General features: G+C 37.1%; 1 protein-coding gene across 1 annotated transcript in view; it reads left to right on the forward strand.

The window, feature by feature from the left end:
- Positions 1-12,897: 12,897 nt before the first annotated feature.
- LOC5575480 (F-box/LRR-repeat protein 16) overlaps positions 12,898-15,344 on the forward strand; it is a 163,652-nt gene continuing 161,205 nt past the window's right edge. The window contains exon 1 of the mRNA XM_021849086.1: positions 12,898-13,059. The gene's annotated coding sequence lies outside the window, so the exon portion shown is untranslated. The remainder of the gene's footprint in view (positions 13,060-15,344) is intronic.

Here is a 15,344-nt window from a genome sequence, read left to right on the forward strand (position 1 = left end):
GCTTTACATAAAAATATAGAAAATTGATGAGATTTTAGCATATTGGCAACGCTTACAAACAATCTGTTCTGCGATCATTATTTGAAGAAGTTTTAAAGAGTTAGTCACTTATCCTTGAAGTCTGGTTTAGTGGAACTGGAATTCGGTCTCAAATCTCTTAACAGCGAACAGCTTTTTAATAATTTGGAATCATTTTTGTAATCAGAATACACATTTCTCATATAACGTTAAACGCCTGCAAGTATGCAACTCTTCATATATTTCACGGAATTCATCCAATTTTGTTCGAAATTTATTTAGTTATATTCTAAAAACCACTGGTTTATAATGTTTTGTACCTATAAGTAATCGCAGACGAATGAGAAATTTTGACCGCAAACGCAGTTTTGGAACCAATAGGGCGATATTCAAAACTGAAAAGGCAATAGATGTCTCTTTTTCAGTGGTAGTAAACACGTAATCCTGAATCAAAGAAAGCACCACGGAAGATGAACTAAACACAAAAAGTTATATATTTACTTTGCACTTGGTTTCTAATCACTACTTTTTTGATCCAGTTTCCGAATTGCAAGTAATTTACGATTTTCATTATTTTCCATACGTTTTGACAGCTCTCCGACACCATTCTTCCATGCGCTTGTGTTGAAAGTTTGAGAAACTTGAGAATCCAGCGTAGCGCGATCAGTGAGAGGGATACAAACAACAGTGTCGTCGCACGGCGGCCAGTGGAAGAAACTGAATGTTCGAAAGGTTATTGCCTGTCCTTTTTGCCGCTGGCGCCAACTGTTAGCGTTTAAGAACGAAATAAACAGTCGTTACCCTATTCAAACATTCCCAGAAGTTCCTTCCAGAAAATCTCCAGTGATTACTTCAAGTTTTCCTCCCGATATATCTTCAGAAAGTTCTCCAGAGATTCTTCCTGAGATTTGTCCAGGAATTATTCAAAGGTTTCTCAAGTGATTTCACAGGAAATTAATCCGAGATAATCTATATACAGCAATCTCTACAGCGATTTGTATGGGGATTCCACTAGGGACTCCAGTGTTAACCCACTGGATTCCTCCTAAAAAAACATGATCACTATGATTTTCGAGACCAGCTCAAAAGGGCCACTATGATTTTTGAGAACAGCCTAATAGGGCTCCAGAAATACCAATTCTGCGAGAAGTTTCTTTTGGGATTCCTCCAAGGATTATTTCAGGGATTTTTACACGAAAATCTTTACAGGGATTTTTCTAGAAAATTCACAAGGAGTTTCCGAAGAAATGCTTTTAGTGAATCTTTCATAAATTCCTCAAGTAAAATGTTTACTGGGAATTATCCAGGAATTTCTCTAAGGATTCCTTCAAGAAATTCTCCGGGGATTCCATCAGGAATTCTTCTAGGGATTCTTCACTACATTAATTTTTTAAGAGATTTCTCTAGTAATTCCATAGGAAAAACCTTCTGGAAAATCTCTACGTATATTACTCCGAGGAATTTTCCAGGTAATCTTCCATGGATTACCTCAGAAAATTCTTCTGAGATTCGTTTTGGCCTTCTAATTTTCATCCGGGGTTCCTTCTAGAATTCCTTTAGAAATTTCTGTAAAGATTAACCATGGAATCATGCTCCAGGATTTTTGTCAGAAAATTCTCTAAGAATTGCTCTAGGTAAATTCCATGAATTCCTTCAGATATTTATCCAGCGATTTCTCCAGAAATTCCTCCATGCATTCCTCCAAGGATAATCCAGGAATTTCTCTCGAAATATCTATTTATGATTTATTTAGGAATTCCTCCCACATAATCTTCACAGTGATTCCAAGGAAATTTCTCCTGAGATGCTTCCAAAGACTATTTCAGCAACCCAGACAACCAGAAGTCGCATAAAAGTTCAAGTAATGACTCGTTCATTCCTACAAATTACATCAAACCCACAAAACACGGTGGATAAAATCGTCAGATTGATGAGTTTCCTCGCATAGAACGTTTTTTTCTGAGTCCATTTGTACATTTTGTTTCGTACCGTACACTCGTATGAAGTAAGTCGAATCAATCCGTAGCAGATGTCAAATCAACATTTGTTATCATAAGTTAAGTCGCATAAGATCACAGATTAGCTCCGCAGAAAATTTATACATTTGCATTATATGCTATTTTTCATCACATAATATATGCACGTATATCGCCTCCACTTTTGTACGTAGGAGGCCTTTTCGCGACACCCTATAGGGTAGAAGCACCGGTTTTGGCCATACGCCAGTTGTAGCCATAGAGGATTATACACCATTTTACATAGCAAATCAGCATGAAACCTGTTGTGTTCGGTAGATCACATTTATATGATAGAGCTACATTCATTTACTCGTCCAAATTGATTCAAAACATAAGAAAAACAATTGATTTTCCTTATAATTTTAACTCCCATACACCTAATTTCATCAGGGCACTCCTAATTTGGCCACTCTCATGAGAAATCAATGCAATTGGCCAATTTAGGAACCGAAGTTAAATCTCTGGCCGAAACTGTTTCTGTTGGTCTATATTGACCAACGGCATTTTCAAAGCGAAAAAATGATTTTAGCTCAGTTTTGATATTTTACACACATAATATGGATTGAAAGCTTGCATTTGACATATGTGTAGTATAAATACGGCTTCCCATTTTATTTTTAATTGACATTTTCCCTTAGGCTGGCCAAAACCGGTGCTTTTACCCGAAGTGAAATTTTGCACATGAAAAACCTCCAGGTGATTTTGTTATACGTACATTTTGGTTGTCTGGGAATTTACCCAGGTAATCCTTCGGAGAATAGGAATTCCTTCAGTGATTCTTGTAGAAAAATCTCCCCAAGGATTCCTCCAGAGATTTACCCATACATTTATTCAGGAATTTCTACAAGAATTACTCCAGTAAAATCTCTACATGGGTTCCTCTAAAAAATGTCCCAGAGATTTCTTCAGAATTTCTTCCAGAGACTCCCGCAATTTTTTTTTCTAAGGCTTTTCCAAAGTATGCTTTCTTCAACATCTAATCCAATTTCTCTCGCCGTTCTCTTACGGTATGCATCTAGTATTCATTGTTTTCTTGTCCATGCTCCCTCTTACTTCGAGCAAAATAGACCGATATGCCGGTAAATATATTATATATAATTATCACGGTCGATACCTTTGTATGCTTGGTAAAATATTTGGAGTGATTCATGTAGCGATTTTCTCGAAGTTATCCTGAGAAAATTCTTGAACAAAAATCTTGAAGTATTTTTTTTTGTAGAATTCCTTGAGGAACTCCTGGTGAAACATCTGAAGAAATTCTTGGTGAAATCCCTGGAAGAATCCCTGAAGATATCTCCGGAATAATTCCTGGAAGAATCTCGAGAGGTCTACTTATGGGCAGTGCCTAATACACCTAAATGTACCACATTATTCGAGATTGAACGGTTTTATGAGCAAAAGAATATATTTGATATGCTGTATGGTATCAAACATAAATCCAGTAGTTCATACTTAAGCTTACACAACATTTTAAACACTCAAAGTTGACATGTATGCATAGCACCAGTGGGTTGTTTAGCACCGACATTTCAAACGATACTTCTAACACCTTCAAAAAGTGTGAATATTTCTAAAAAAACCTGACCCTAATGAAAATGAAATAGTTTAAAATCATCATTAGAAATCTATAAACTAGAAAACATGGAATGTTTGTGATGCCGATGAAACCTTCAGCATCCTTGGAAGCAAATGTTTTTTGGTACCGACTTGATCAAATTCGCCCCAGCGATCAATTTGCTCCAGGCGTCCTTGCCCATTGTGCCCAGAATGGCCATACCCACAAAAATTGTCCAGCGTTCAATACTAGAGTTCCATACATTCAGTGACAAAATTTAGTTACCAAAAGCTGTTTTCCCATACAAAATGCCCAAATTGGAAAATCTGTAACTTCTGGTTCTGGAAGTCCAGATTGGATGAAATTTGGATGACGAGTTCCAATTGACCTGCAGTTTTGTGCATACTGAGCACATCATATTGTTACCGACACATCGGATCCAATTAAATACACCCACATTATGGAGGCCAAGTGATAGGAGTAGGATAGGAATAGAAGCTTTAGTTCAGTGGCAACATTAAATCTGGCAGGGAAATAACAAGCAGAAGTAAATATCTTGTCTTAAATTGTAAAGCCCTAGTTCCATACTTACCACTTACTACGACCATGATGAGCGAGAATAGATACGTCTCACATCTTTACCTAAACTAAATCAAATCTACGAATGTGGCACCCCTGCCCACGATGAGAATTCCGGAAAGGAGCGAGCGAATGAGAGAGTGAGAAGAGGAGAAGGAAAAGAGAGGGAGGAGAGGAGAAGAAAAGAGGAAGAGGAGAGAAGACCTATTTCGGATTGGAGAGGACAGATAGTGTCGAACCCTCGAAGACTACGGACGGTTAAAAATCAGCTCCGAAAAACAAAAGCCGGATAAAGACCGCGTGTTCGAGATAGCCGCGAGGAAAACCCTTTTTGCCGAGATAGTGCGTGCTGGATAAAGGCCGCGTGCTCGAGATAACCGTGAGGAAAACCCTTTTTGCTAAGATAGTGCGTGGTTCCGTTAGTGTCCCGATTGGAGAAGCCAGTGGAAGCGTCCGAGAGTCCAAGTGAAGACCCCTGCCGAATCCGGATTGTGACGCTGAACAGTGAGATCGATAGTGGCCCGGGATTCATCCCGATTCCACCGCCGGAAGAGAAGCCCCGACGGTGATACACCGGTTCCAACGAAGGAAGGTCGGCGAGCCCAACGCTGGTGGTCAGCGAGTAACGCCATTGCTGCTCCACACGCCACGAAGGAACGGTAACGACCGCTTTGGAGGTGAGAGCGACGGTGAGGTCCGTGGGCTTGCCCCGCTTGTCGCCGCTCAACATCCTATGAGTTACCTCTTCGTCCGCGAGCGTTAGGGACGTCGACGGCAAGGCCACAACCCTGGAAGTCCTCGGCAAGGTGGAAATCGTCCGGCAACAACTAACGAACCCCGAATGAGAAGCAAGCACCCCGGACGACCTCAGGAAAACACCATGTCCAAGGCACGAACGACCGCATGCAAGCCCAATCAACTTACGAGCCCGCAAGCTAAGGATGCCCCGCAAGTCAACCCGCATGGCAAGTAATTTCTCCTCTCTCTCTCTCGCCACCTGGCACCATATGCTCCTGCACGGCCGCAACGAAAATCTTTCCCCTACTCAATGTAATTTCCCCTAAATAAATATGGTTAAGCTTAATTTCTTTGTGTAATGTGCCACTTATTTCCGCCTTGGTTTCCCTAAGCAGTGGGTTTGCCTTTTCTGTCTATTGTCCACTTCGGTTCCGGTGATAAGGTAAGTGGGTCCACCCGAAGCAAGCAAGCGCCGACCCTGAGTGGGTGTAGCCGCGGGGCTAGCCGGAATTAACAATATTTCAGTCATTTTCCAGAGAGTTTCAGAGAATTGTTCATATTACGTTTGTAACCAAGAAATCTTTTAATTTAATTCAAAAATAGTAAGTTATTTATTTATTATTATTATTTATTTATTTAACAAAAAATTGGAAGAGGGAAAAACCCCTTTGAGTGATTTCTATAGAAATCTTTCTCAAAGAGGCACAAAACCTCTTCATCTTTTCCAAAACGTTATAATATGAATATATAATCTATAGGCTCCAACGGACATAAACATAACAGGACCAAGCGCTTGAATTTCCTTGGTAACAACATCATATGGATAAAGGAGGGTTGTAACTAGTGTCAGTGTGATGTCTAGTGTTGATGAGAATTGTCGCGTTTAGTTTCGTAAATGTATTGTTGAAAAAAAGAAAACGTTTGTAGATAGATTTAAGTAAGACCGAAAGCTCCCACGAACGCAGCCAACACAGCTCCACCCTATAGAAGGACGAGAGTAGTACCGCTAGTCACCACCAGGGCTGCGCTAAACCACACGAATGGGCGGCCATGGGGGTGGCGAAATGGGTGGGCATGATGAGGCGGATCATCGATGACGTAGATGGACGAAGATGGGTCAACGGCCAAAGGTTCGGGGTCAATGATCATCAGAACGACACTTCATTAGCCTGGTGATCATTGGAGAAGAACGTCGTTATTAAAAGCTAAGAGCAAGTGCTGTGCAATATTAAATTGAGTTTACTAGTAGAGAGGAGGAAAGTGTGAAGGATAACTGGACTTCCAGGTAAACCAGAACCCAAATTACCCCGAACCAAGGCCAACCGAGCAGTTCCTAATACTCGCCCTTTTGTACCATGTACTTCATCCATAGGACCTCGTGGTTTTTTTTTAAAAAACGCCATTGCGGTTTGAGCCATTCCACCGTAACCTACCTGCGTTGACCCTAGGCGGCTAATTCAGGAGTGGTCCGTGAAGCCCTGTACCCCAGAACGACAACCAAGTGCGCTTGGAAACCCAGGCTTTCCAGTGAATCCATGGATCACTGAAGCCTCGAGTCCGTCACCACACTCGAGGGGCGCACGGGACAGGCAGGGGTCCACGAGAGGCTGCAGCCGAAGAAGAATAGAAAAGGAAGCATCGTCACCCCTGGCCAGAAGAGAAGGAGACGTCTGAGCGGTCGGTGAAGGAGCAACGGTGAAGGAGGAGTGGAGAAGGTGCTGCAGTGAACGGGGCCCTGAAGAAGTGAAGGAATTGTAAGGTAGGAGTAGGATAAGAAAGTGTGAGGCGTCGTCCGGTGTTGAGGACGGACGCAAGTAAAGAGAAGGATAGATTAGGAGAGAGTCAGGAGTAGAGGAAGTAGGACGTCAAGGAAGTGGAATTAAAAGTGTACACGAGACCACGAAATAGAGGGAGTTTTACTAGAGTCGATCTGTAAGTGTTTTCTTTCGCGGAGTGTCACGAGCGTAGCGCCGACCCTGAGGCTTGGAGACGGGGGTCTCATCTAGGCTGGGAGTAACACGGCCTGCAAGTTACAGGGTCATCATGAAATTATGGTACTAATCTGAAAATAAACAAAAAAAAATGCACGAGTATCAAACAATATATGAAATTTCATTCAAAAAGTCAAATAATAATTTCAAAATAGAAGGACATTTGTTACCAAGTATATCACGAACAGATCCAGGAATACAATTCATAATGTTTTTAAGCGATTCTCAAATTTAATTCTAGGTAGGACATATTTCGAACATACAAATATAATATGATCAATATCTTCATAAAAATCACCGCAATCACATAAATTTGAATCCTTCAAATTTATACGATATAAATGACTGTTACAAATATAATGATTTGAAATCAATCTTGAAAAACAACAAATGAAGTTTCTACTAAAACTTATATTTTTAAACCAGGGAGAATAATTTACTACAAGACAAATAGAATGACACCAAAGACCTTTGTCGCTTGAATTCAAAGAATTTTGCCATTCATCCAAACAAAATAATTTAAGTTTAGAATAGAATTCTGAAGCAAAAATATTACGATTATAAATTATACCACGAGCAACACCCAGTTTTACTAAACAATCAGCTTGTTCATTGCCATATATATTACAATGAGCAGGTACCCAAACAAATTTAATCAAAAATCCTCGGGAATATAAAATTCAAATAACGTTTTTTGAGTGCTAAAAATATATGATGTGATTTGTAATTAAAATTAATGGAATTCAATGCATGTAGACAACTCATGCTGTCAGAACATACTATAAATAAATTTGGTTCACAATCATTAATTAAGTTACATGCATAGTATAAAGCAACTAATTCAGCCATAAAAATTAAACAAGAATTTTGTACAGTTAACTCTCCCTTACTCGATATTGAAGGGACCATCGAGTTAGGGAGGTATCGAGTTACAGAACACAAAATCGGTGCAATTGCTATCCAAGGGACCATCGAGTTAGCCATGAAAACCAACTTTTACTATGGTTCTCTAACTCGATATCGAGATAGCGAATATCGAGTAAGGGAGAGTTAACTGTAGTTCCAAAAAATGACCTAACACAGTATTATATACTCCATAAACTGCAACATTTTGAATAAGGGAACCACCCGTGAAATAAAACTGATTACGATTAATGCCTTCAAATTTCCTTTCAAAAAATAAATTAGCCAAACGAGAATGTTCTTGTTTTGGAATTTGTTTCAACTTTTCATATAGAGAAAAATCAATTAGTGGTTGAAATGTATGAACATTTATATTGTAATTATGAAAACCAATAGAATTATCATGATTTATATTTAACGTGGAACAATAAATATAAGAACTTAATATTTTACTTGTGGGATTAATTTCATATAAAGTTTGCAAGGTATTAATTATTGGATGATTGCATGAAAAGCATTGAATCAGAAATTTACAATTTAATTTGTGAAAACGAATTTTAGGAGGTTCAATGGTCTTAGCTGGCATTCGATGGATTGAGTATGAGTTGAACTCATTAATTTTAAACAAATTCGTAAACATCGAAACTGAATCTTCTCTAGTTTTGAAAAATGAGTTTGAATACCAAATGTGAAACATCCATATCCCATTACTGAACGAATAGTTGTTTTATAAAGGGTTATCTCATCAGAAGGGTGAGCACCCCACCTAGTACCAGTAATAGTACGGAGAAAATTAATTCTTTTTGAACATACTTTCTGAATATATGAAATGTGATTCTTCCAATTTAATTTTGAATCAAACCATATACCTAGATATTTATAATCAAAAACTTGTTCAATTTCATAGCCGTTTAGATATAAACAAATATTAGTGATTGAATGTTTTCTAGAAAATATTATATATTTTGTTTTTGAAATAGAAAATGTGAAACCATTATTATGTGCCCAGGTATCAATGTTATCCAAGGAAAGTTGCATAAAATGTCGTATGATTTCTCTGTTTTTCCCACTGATAAATAAAACACTATCATCTGCAAATTGTAATAAATAACAACCATTAGGAATAATAGAAGCCATATCTGAAGTAAATAAATTTTATAAAAATGGACTCAAACAAGAACCTTGCAAAAGACCAAAACAACTATAACGAATAGTTCTTGAAAATCCATTATGGAAAAAGTGCATAATTTTTAGAGAAAATAAATTGTAAATGAAATTTGAAATCATGTTAGGAATTTTTAAATTATTCATTTAATCCAAAAGCAAATCAATTAAAACAGAATCATTTGCACCCGAAACATCAAGAAAAGTAGAAACAACATCTTGTTTCTTGTTAAACGAAAGTTGTATTTGAGAAGCTAAGAGCGCAGTTCAATCACGAGTACCACGACCTTTTCGAAATCCAAATTGAGAAGAAGAAAATATTTTATTACTCTCAGCCCACAGTTCCAAACGATTTAATAACATACGTTCCATAAGCTTACGTAAACATAAAAGTAAGCTTATAGCTCTTCGACTATCAACAAAAGATGGATCCTTACCGGGTTTTAAAATACTTACTACTTTAACAAAACGCCACTCAGAAAGAATAATATGTTGATAAATAAATGAATTATATATCGAAAGTAAATATTCTTTTCCATCATCTGGTAAATTTTGAAGAACAATGAATTTTATATTATCAATACCTGGAACAGTATTATTGGTTAGTAATAAGGCCAAATTCATCTCCGCTAAAGAAAATGGAATACACATATCACAAAAATGATTCACACATCTTGTTTTGTAATTTACAAAATTGGGAACGAAACATGGGCATATTTTGGATGCAAATTGATCAATCCACTCTTCTGAATATTCTAACACATTTGGAGAAGTACAATCATAATTCCTTAAATTTATAGCTACGGACCATAATTTTGTAAGTGAAGTATCTTTATCGAGACTTTCTACAAATGTTTTCCAATAGTTTCTTTTCTTGAATTTAGTAATTCTAGTGAATAATGCTTCAGCTTTCCGATATGACAATAATAATGTTCCATACAACCAGATTTACGAAAAAGTTTAAATGCAGCAGATTTATTTTTTAACGCAATAGTACACTCATTATCCCACCAAAAAGAAGGACGCTTTTTCTTAAAAACACCTGGACCAACCTTTATTTTCTGTGCTTTATGTAAACAATCAGTTAAAAGATTTAAAAAATGATTGTACTTCTCTAACACAGAAAATGAATTACCATCATTATACACAGAAAATGATACATAATCGGAAAATTTAATCCAATCTACAATATTACATAGATCAGGAACTTCTTGTGGCATTTTGTTATGCATAGGATTTTGAAATTCAATTGAAATAGGTAAATGATCACTTTTATTCGGATCATCAATAGTTTTCCAAGACGACATCATGGATAAACTATTAGAACAAAGAGATAAATCAATACATGATGAATGAGAAGGAGGTACTGCAATCCTGGTAAAAGATCCATCATTTAAAATATTAAAATTTAACTCATCAATCAATTCCAATATCAAAGAACCTTTTCCATCAGAGCTATGACTACCCCACGCTATATTATGGGCATTGAAATCACCCAATATATAATGAGGAGAAGGAATTTCTTTTACAATACATTTAATTTGCGATAAAGAAAAACTTACGTTGGGAGGTAAATAGAAACAAACAATAGAAAATTCAAAACCATGTTTTCTAATTGAAACGGCAATATATTCAATGTGTGATTGTATTGAAATATCCAAATATTTAAATTCAATATTATTTCGTATTCGAATCAGAACTCCTCCATATGAATCACAACGATCTTTTCTAAAATTTTTGAATTGTGGAACACGTAAAAAATTAGATTCTGTTAGCCAAGTTTCATTTAAACAAAAAAATTGGTATTTAAGCTATTTATCAATGCTTTTTATCTATCGAGTTTGTCAATGATGCTGCGACAATTCCATTGTAAAATATTCAAACTATTTATATTTTTGAAGCCATTAGGATGACAACAAAGATGCAATGAGTGGTCCAAAATTATTCAATTTATCCAAAATAGAAGCCACATATCATTTTGTAATTTCTTGAAGATAACTCAACCGATTTCCATGATTTTTTCAGAGAAGCTTCTTATAACCTGACGTTGTATAGTCCATATATAAGTTTTTTTTTTTGAAAAATTAATTAAAAACAAAATGGCGGCCAAAGATTTTTTATACGGGGATTGTTGGTCCCTAAGGAACATCCAAATATATTCAAAACTATATGACCAATGATCAATATTGACACAGATTCTAAAAGAAGAAGAGTTTTTTTTAGGGCTTTTGGAAAAATGGTGCAAAAATATCGAAAACCAAAAAAGTTATCGCTGTTTGAATATTTTTCGTGGTAAAAAAAATAAGCTGCCGGTAGTTTGGTAATGCATAATATGTTACTTTTTTGTAGTACCGCTCTTAGAGGTCGCTGAAAGCACGAAAATGTTCGTTCGTTAGTTAGGAAAAGTCATATAATTTTTTATGCAATGCACCAGAAAGGTTAACGGAAACTTCCCAAGCGTGATGTTCTCAGAAACGCATAATGCCATTGCTCACAGCCTGCATAATCATATTAGGGAACTGGGGGTAAAATGAACACCCTAAGCATTTTTCATGTTTTCTAGCTTATGAAGCTATCAGATTCTTTTTTAATTGCTCAGAATTGAAAAAAGGATGTTCATGCAATGTTACAAGTTGAAATATTGCGATGGAAATAGAATTTTATCAGCATTATTATAAATTTGAAAATTTCTTTCTACAGAGTCTATGTTCCAAACATGTGGGTAAAATGAACATGTAACGGGGGTAATATGAACATATACATGGGGGTAAAATGAACATACAATGGGGGTAATATGAACATATACGGGGAGTAAAATGAACACATGCTGGGGGTTAAATGAACATGTAGTGGGGGTAAAATGAACACCATTCAAATTGAACCGGTTGCGGTATGATTCTCGGCATCTGGTACATGATTAATGCATATCTCACAGATATTCCGTAATGGATGGAACGTTTAGCCGCGACCATTTGGATGTCTGTCCATTACTCTTTTTTGTATTTCCTCCGGAAAACTCTTGGCATCAGATTTAAAATCCGGTAGTATTCGTCCTGCCATGGTGTTCATATTACCCTCACATCGAGTGGTTCATTTTACCCCCAAAGAATCAACATATTCAAATCATTTGTTCTAAGAATTTGGAAGATAAAAATGTTTCCTATTTCCGTCTACTTATCATAAATACTTTGAAGATATGATGTTGCTACGCAGTTCAACAGATTGTTGATGATTTAAGTCATAAAAACCTTAAATTCCACGAGCGAAAATTTACATCATATGAGAAAACGGAGAGGCGTACTTTGTTTTTGTTTACTTCTACAGCTTTTGACAGTTCAAGATCGCGCTAGAGTTGTCGAAATAACTCCTTTGTCTGAGGATTAAGGATGGTGTTATGTTTTCCATAGATTTGTAGTATAATTACCGTAAAACACTAACCTGTTCATTTTACCCACAATTTCCCTATTTTAAAAGGTTAGTGAGGAAAATTGATAGCTTCAACACACTAAATGGAATTACCATGAATGCATTATATTTTCGTTTCAATAATAATAAAAAATGTTCATCTCAATCACGATCCTGAAGATTCTACGGCAGATAAAATATACGAACTGTCACAAGGCTCTCATTTTTCCATGAAACATGAAGGTTTTCGACAACCGCAATCAGCCATAATATGGCTGTTATGGCTATTATGAACTAGGTGCCGTTTTGGGTCCATTTCTTTCCCACTGTGCACTGTGGCGCGCGAAACAGCTTCACCGACCGAGGATTTTGCCATTTTCCCGCCTGTCCACGGGAGAACAATTGCGCGCGCATGGCCTCCTGCGTTGTCCTGCGAATATCCTTTCTGTTGGTGTGTGAAATCCTCGCACGGCCAAGTGAAGGTTCCTCCGAAGGAACTTTTCCGCTCGGCTCTCTGTACGGGATAGATCACGACGCAGAAAAGTCGTATTTTTGTCGCGTTCCGTTTTCTTTGAGTGTCTTTTCTCCATTGACGGTGCCGTTGGAAAAATAGATTTTCCATCACAGTGCGTGGCCGTTTTGCATTGCCCTGGCAAAGGATTAACAGTTTATGGACAGATGATTGCTGGTAAGAATAGTTTATGAAGTGATTGGATCAATTTTCAGCTGGAAAATGGACATTGACATGGAGGAAAAATCGAATTTTCCTCGCTGAAGGTTCACCAGGATCAAAGATTGGTCCTGGGCACTAACACTCACGCACGAGCAACCTATTGAATAACACTCATGCCGTCGAGGACCATTGTTCGTGGCACATGACATTGATGATGGAAGTGTGTGAACATGTTTGCATTAGTAAAGCCATCCTCATCCTTATGATCTGGGATTATGTGACGGTGGTGTTTGGAAAAATAACTCTATGCTTGGTGTGTTGGTGATGAGTTTTGATTGTTACTTCAATTTTGAACAAACAGCAATTGTTGGAGATGACATGTGACATAATTAACATATAGTGTCAAGGTGTCGTTATAGTGGATGGAATGTTCTTGTAAATTGGAATCCATGTTCTCTATCCAATACATAGATCTCCAATGGCCTCCAGTTAGTCTAAAGAGCAAAGCTTTGTGGAAACGTGGAACCAAGATGAAGCAGAATGCAATCTCGATTAGTGTTATTAAAATGCTTGAGGTTGTCATACATATAGAGAACGCTAGCGTATCTCTGTTTTGTTAACCTTTCTTACTCCCTACAAAAAAAATACAAATTGTGATTTAAGGTAGTTTCCGACTCGAAAATTCCAACAACTCGCAAAAACCAGTGTGTTGACGGATTTTAGTTAACTAGTTACGTACCAGATTTATTTTATTTCTTCCAACCCCGAAACGAACTGCACCCGAGACAATATTTGAAAAGCGGACCGGGACCCGACCCGAAACCCGAAATATTTGCGTAAGAAAAACCCTTATAAAACCTGATACTTAAACCCGACTTTTTTCGAGCCCAAACCCGATCCGTACCCTATAAATTTCAAATTTTCAAACCCGAACCCAACCCGATCCCGTCGACATGTGTAGCTTTATTTTAAGCCCACAAAACTGAAATCGGGCAACACACTGATTTTTGCAAGCTAAAGCTAAGTATGCTGTTTCGCTCAAGAAAAGAAAAGAAATTCCTTGACTGAAAGGGTCAAGAAATTTCCTACAGAGAGCCCCCTTTGAAGTGACATTTCTTCTCAACTGCGTACTGCGATCAGAAATAGTAGTTTACGGAACAAGTTGCAGAATGATGATTTTTACAGCACAAGTCGTAAATTTATCCTACGAGGCTTGCCGAGTAGGATAATTACGACGAGTGCTGTAAAAATCGAGTTCTGCAGCGAGTTACGTACAACATTTTTTGCAATTTCGTAGAAGACCTCTTGAGAGTATCAGAAATAACATCGGAATGCCTTCACCATCATTTTATTATTTCGGGAAAATTGTAGTGTAATGATTCATTACGCAACTCAAAACAGTTGCGTAATGAGAAAGCGTTGCGTAATGAATCATTACAGCACTGGTTTCAGTTGCGTAATGACTATGCCCACACTGCATATTTCAGTACAGGAAAGTAGGTCATTTCATGACAGATTGGCGTAATGAAAATCAGCCTATTACGATGAGAAATTGCAAAAAAGTGATTTTCTTGACCATTTCTTGGGAGAAATTTTCCACGCATCGAGATAGGCGATTCCTTTTCTTGTCAGTAGCAAACCGGCCTTAAACAGAAACTTCGGGTCGGAAACGAACCTAAGTAACAATTTTTATTTTTTTTATGGAGGCTTTTCAGAATTTTTGTTCCCGTGAAAAAAGTTTCCCGAAAAAAAAATAATTGCCACAAAAATCAAATTGCAATCAATAGTTACATTGATTTGAATTATGAAATGGTTCGAAATGTCTCAAAGCCCTTACAAAGGCCGTGACAAATATGAAATTTTACTTTTGTCAAAATGTAGGAAGGGGCAAATAAATAAAATGTCTTATTTGAGTGTTCTTCAGCGCAGTTATTTCAGTACTGAAAAAAATATAAAGTAAAAAATATGATAGAATAATGATAGAAGAATCCACCAAAAGTGATTTTCGATTTTTTTTTTCTCGTCGAAATGATGCCAAAATTGGATTTTTGATATTATTCTGAACCGTAATGATATATCTCCTTTCTAGAAGTAGCCAATTTCGAATTATTTCAAATTTATGAAAAAACCTGAAGGTCGTAGACACAAAAGTCAATTTGGACAAATTGAGATGTAAGATTGTGAAAAATAATAGAATCGTTCTGGTGGGCTTCGATCCCACGACTCCCGTGGGATCGAAGCCCACCAGAACGATTCTATTATTTTTCACAATCTTACATCTCAATTTGTCCAAATTGACT

Source organism: Aedes aegypti, chromosome 3 (assembly GCF_002204515.2).
Source record: "Aedes aegypti strain LVP_AGWG chromosome 3, AaegL5.0 Primary Assembly, whole genome shotgun sequence".
Classification (NCBI taxonomy): Eukaryota; Metazoa; Arthropoda; class Insecta; order Diptera; family Culicidae; genus Aedes; species Aedes aegypti.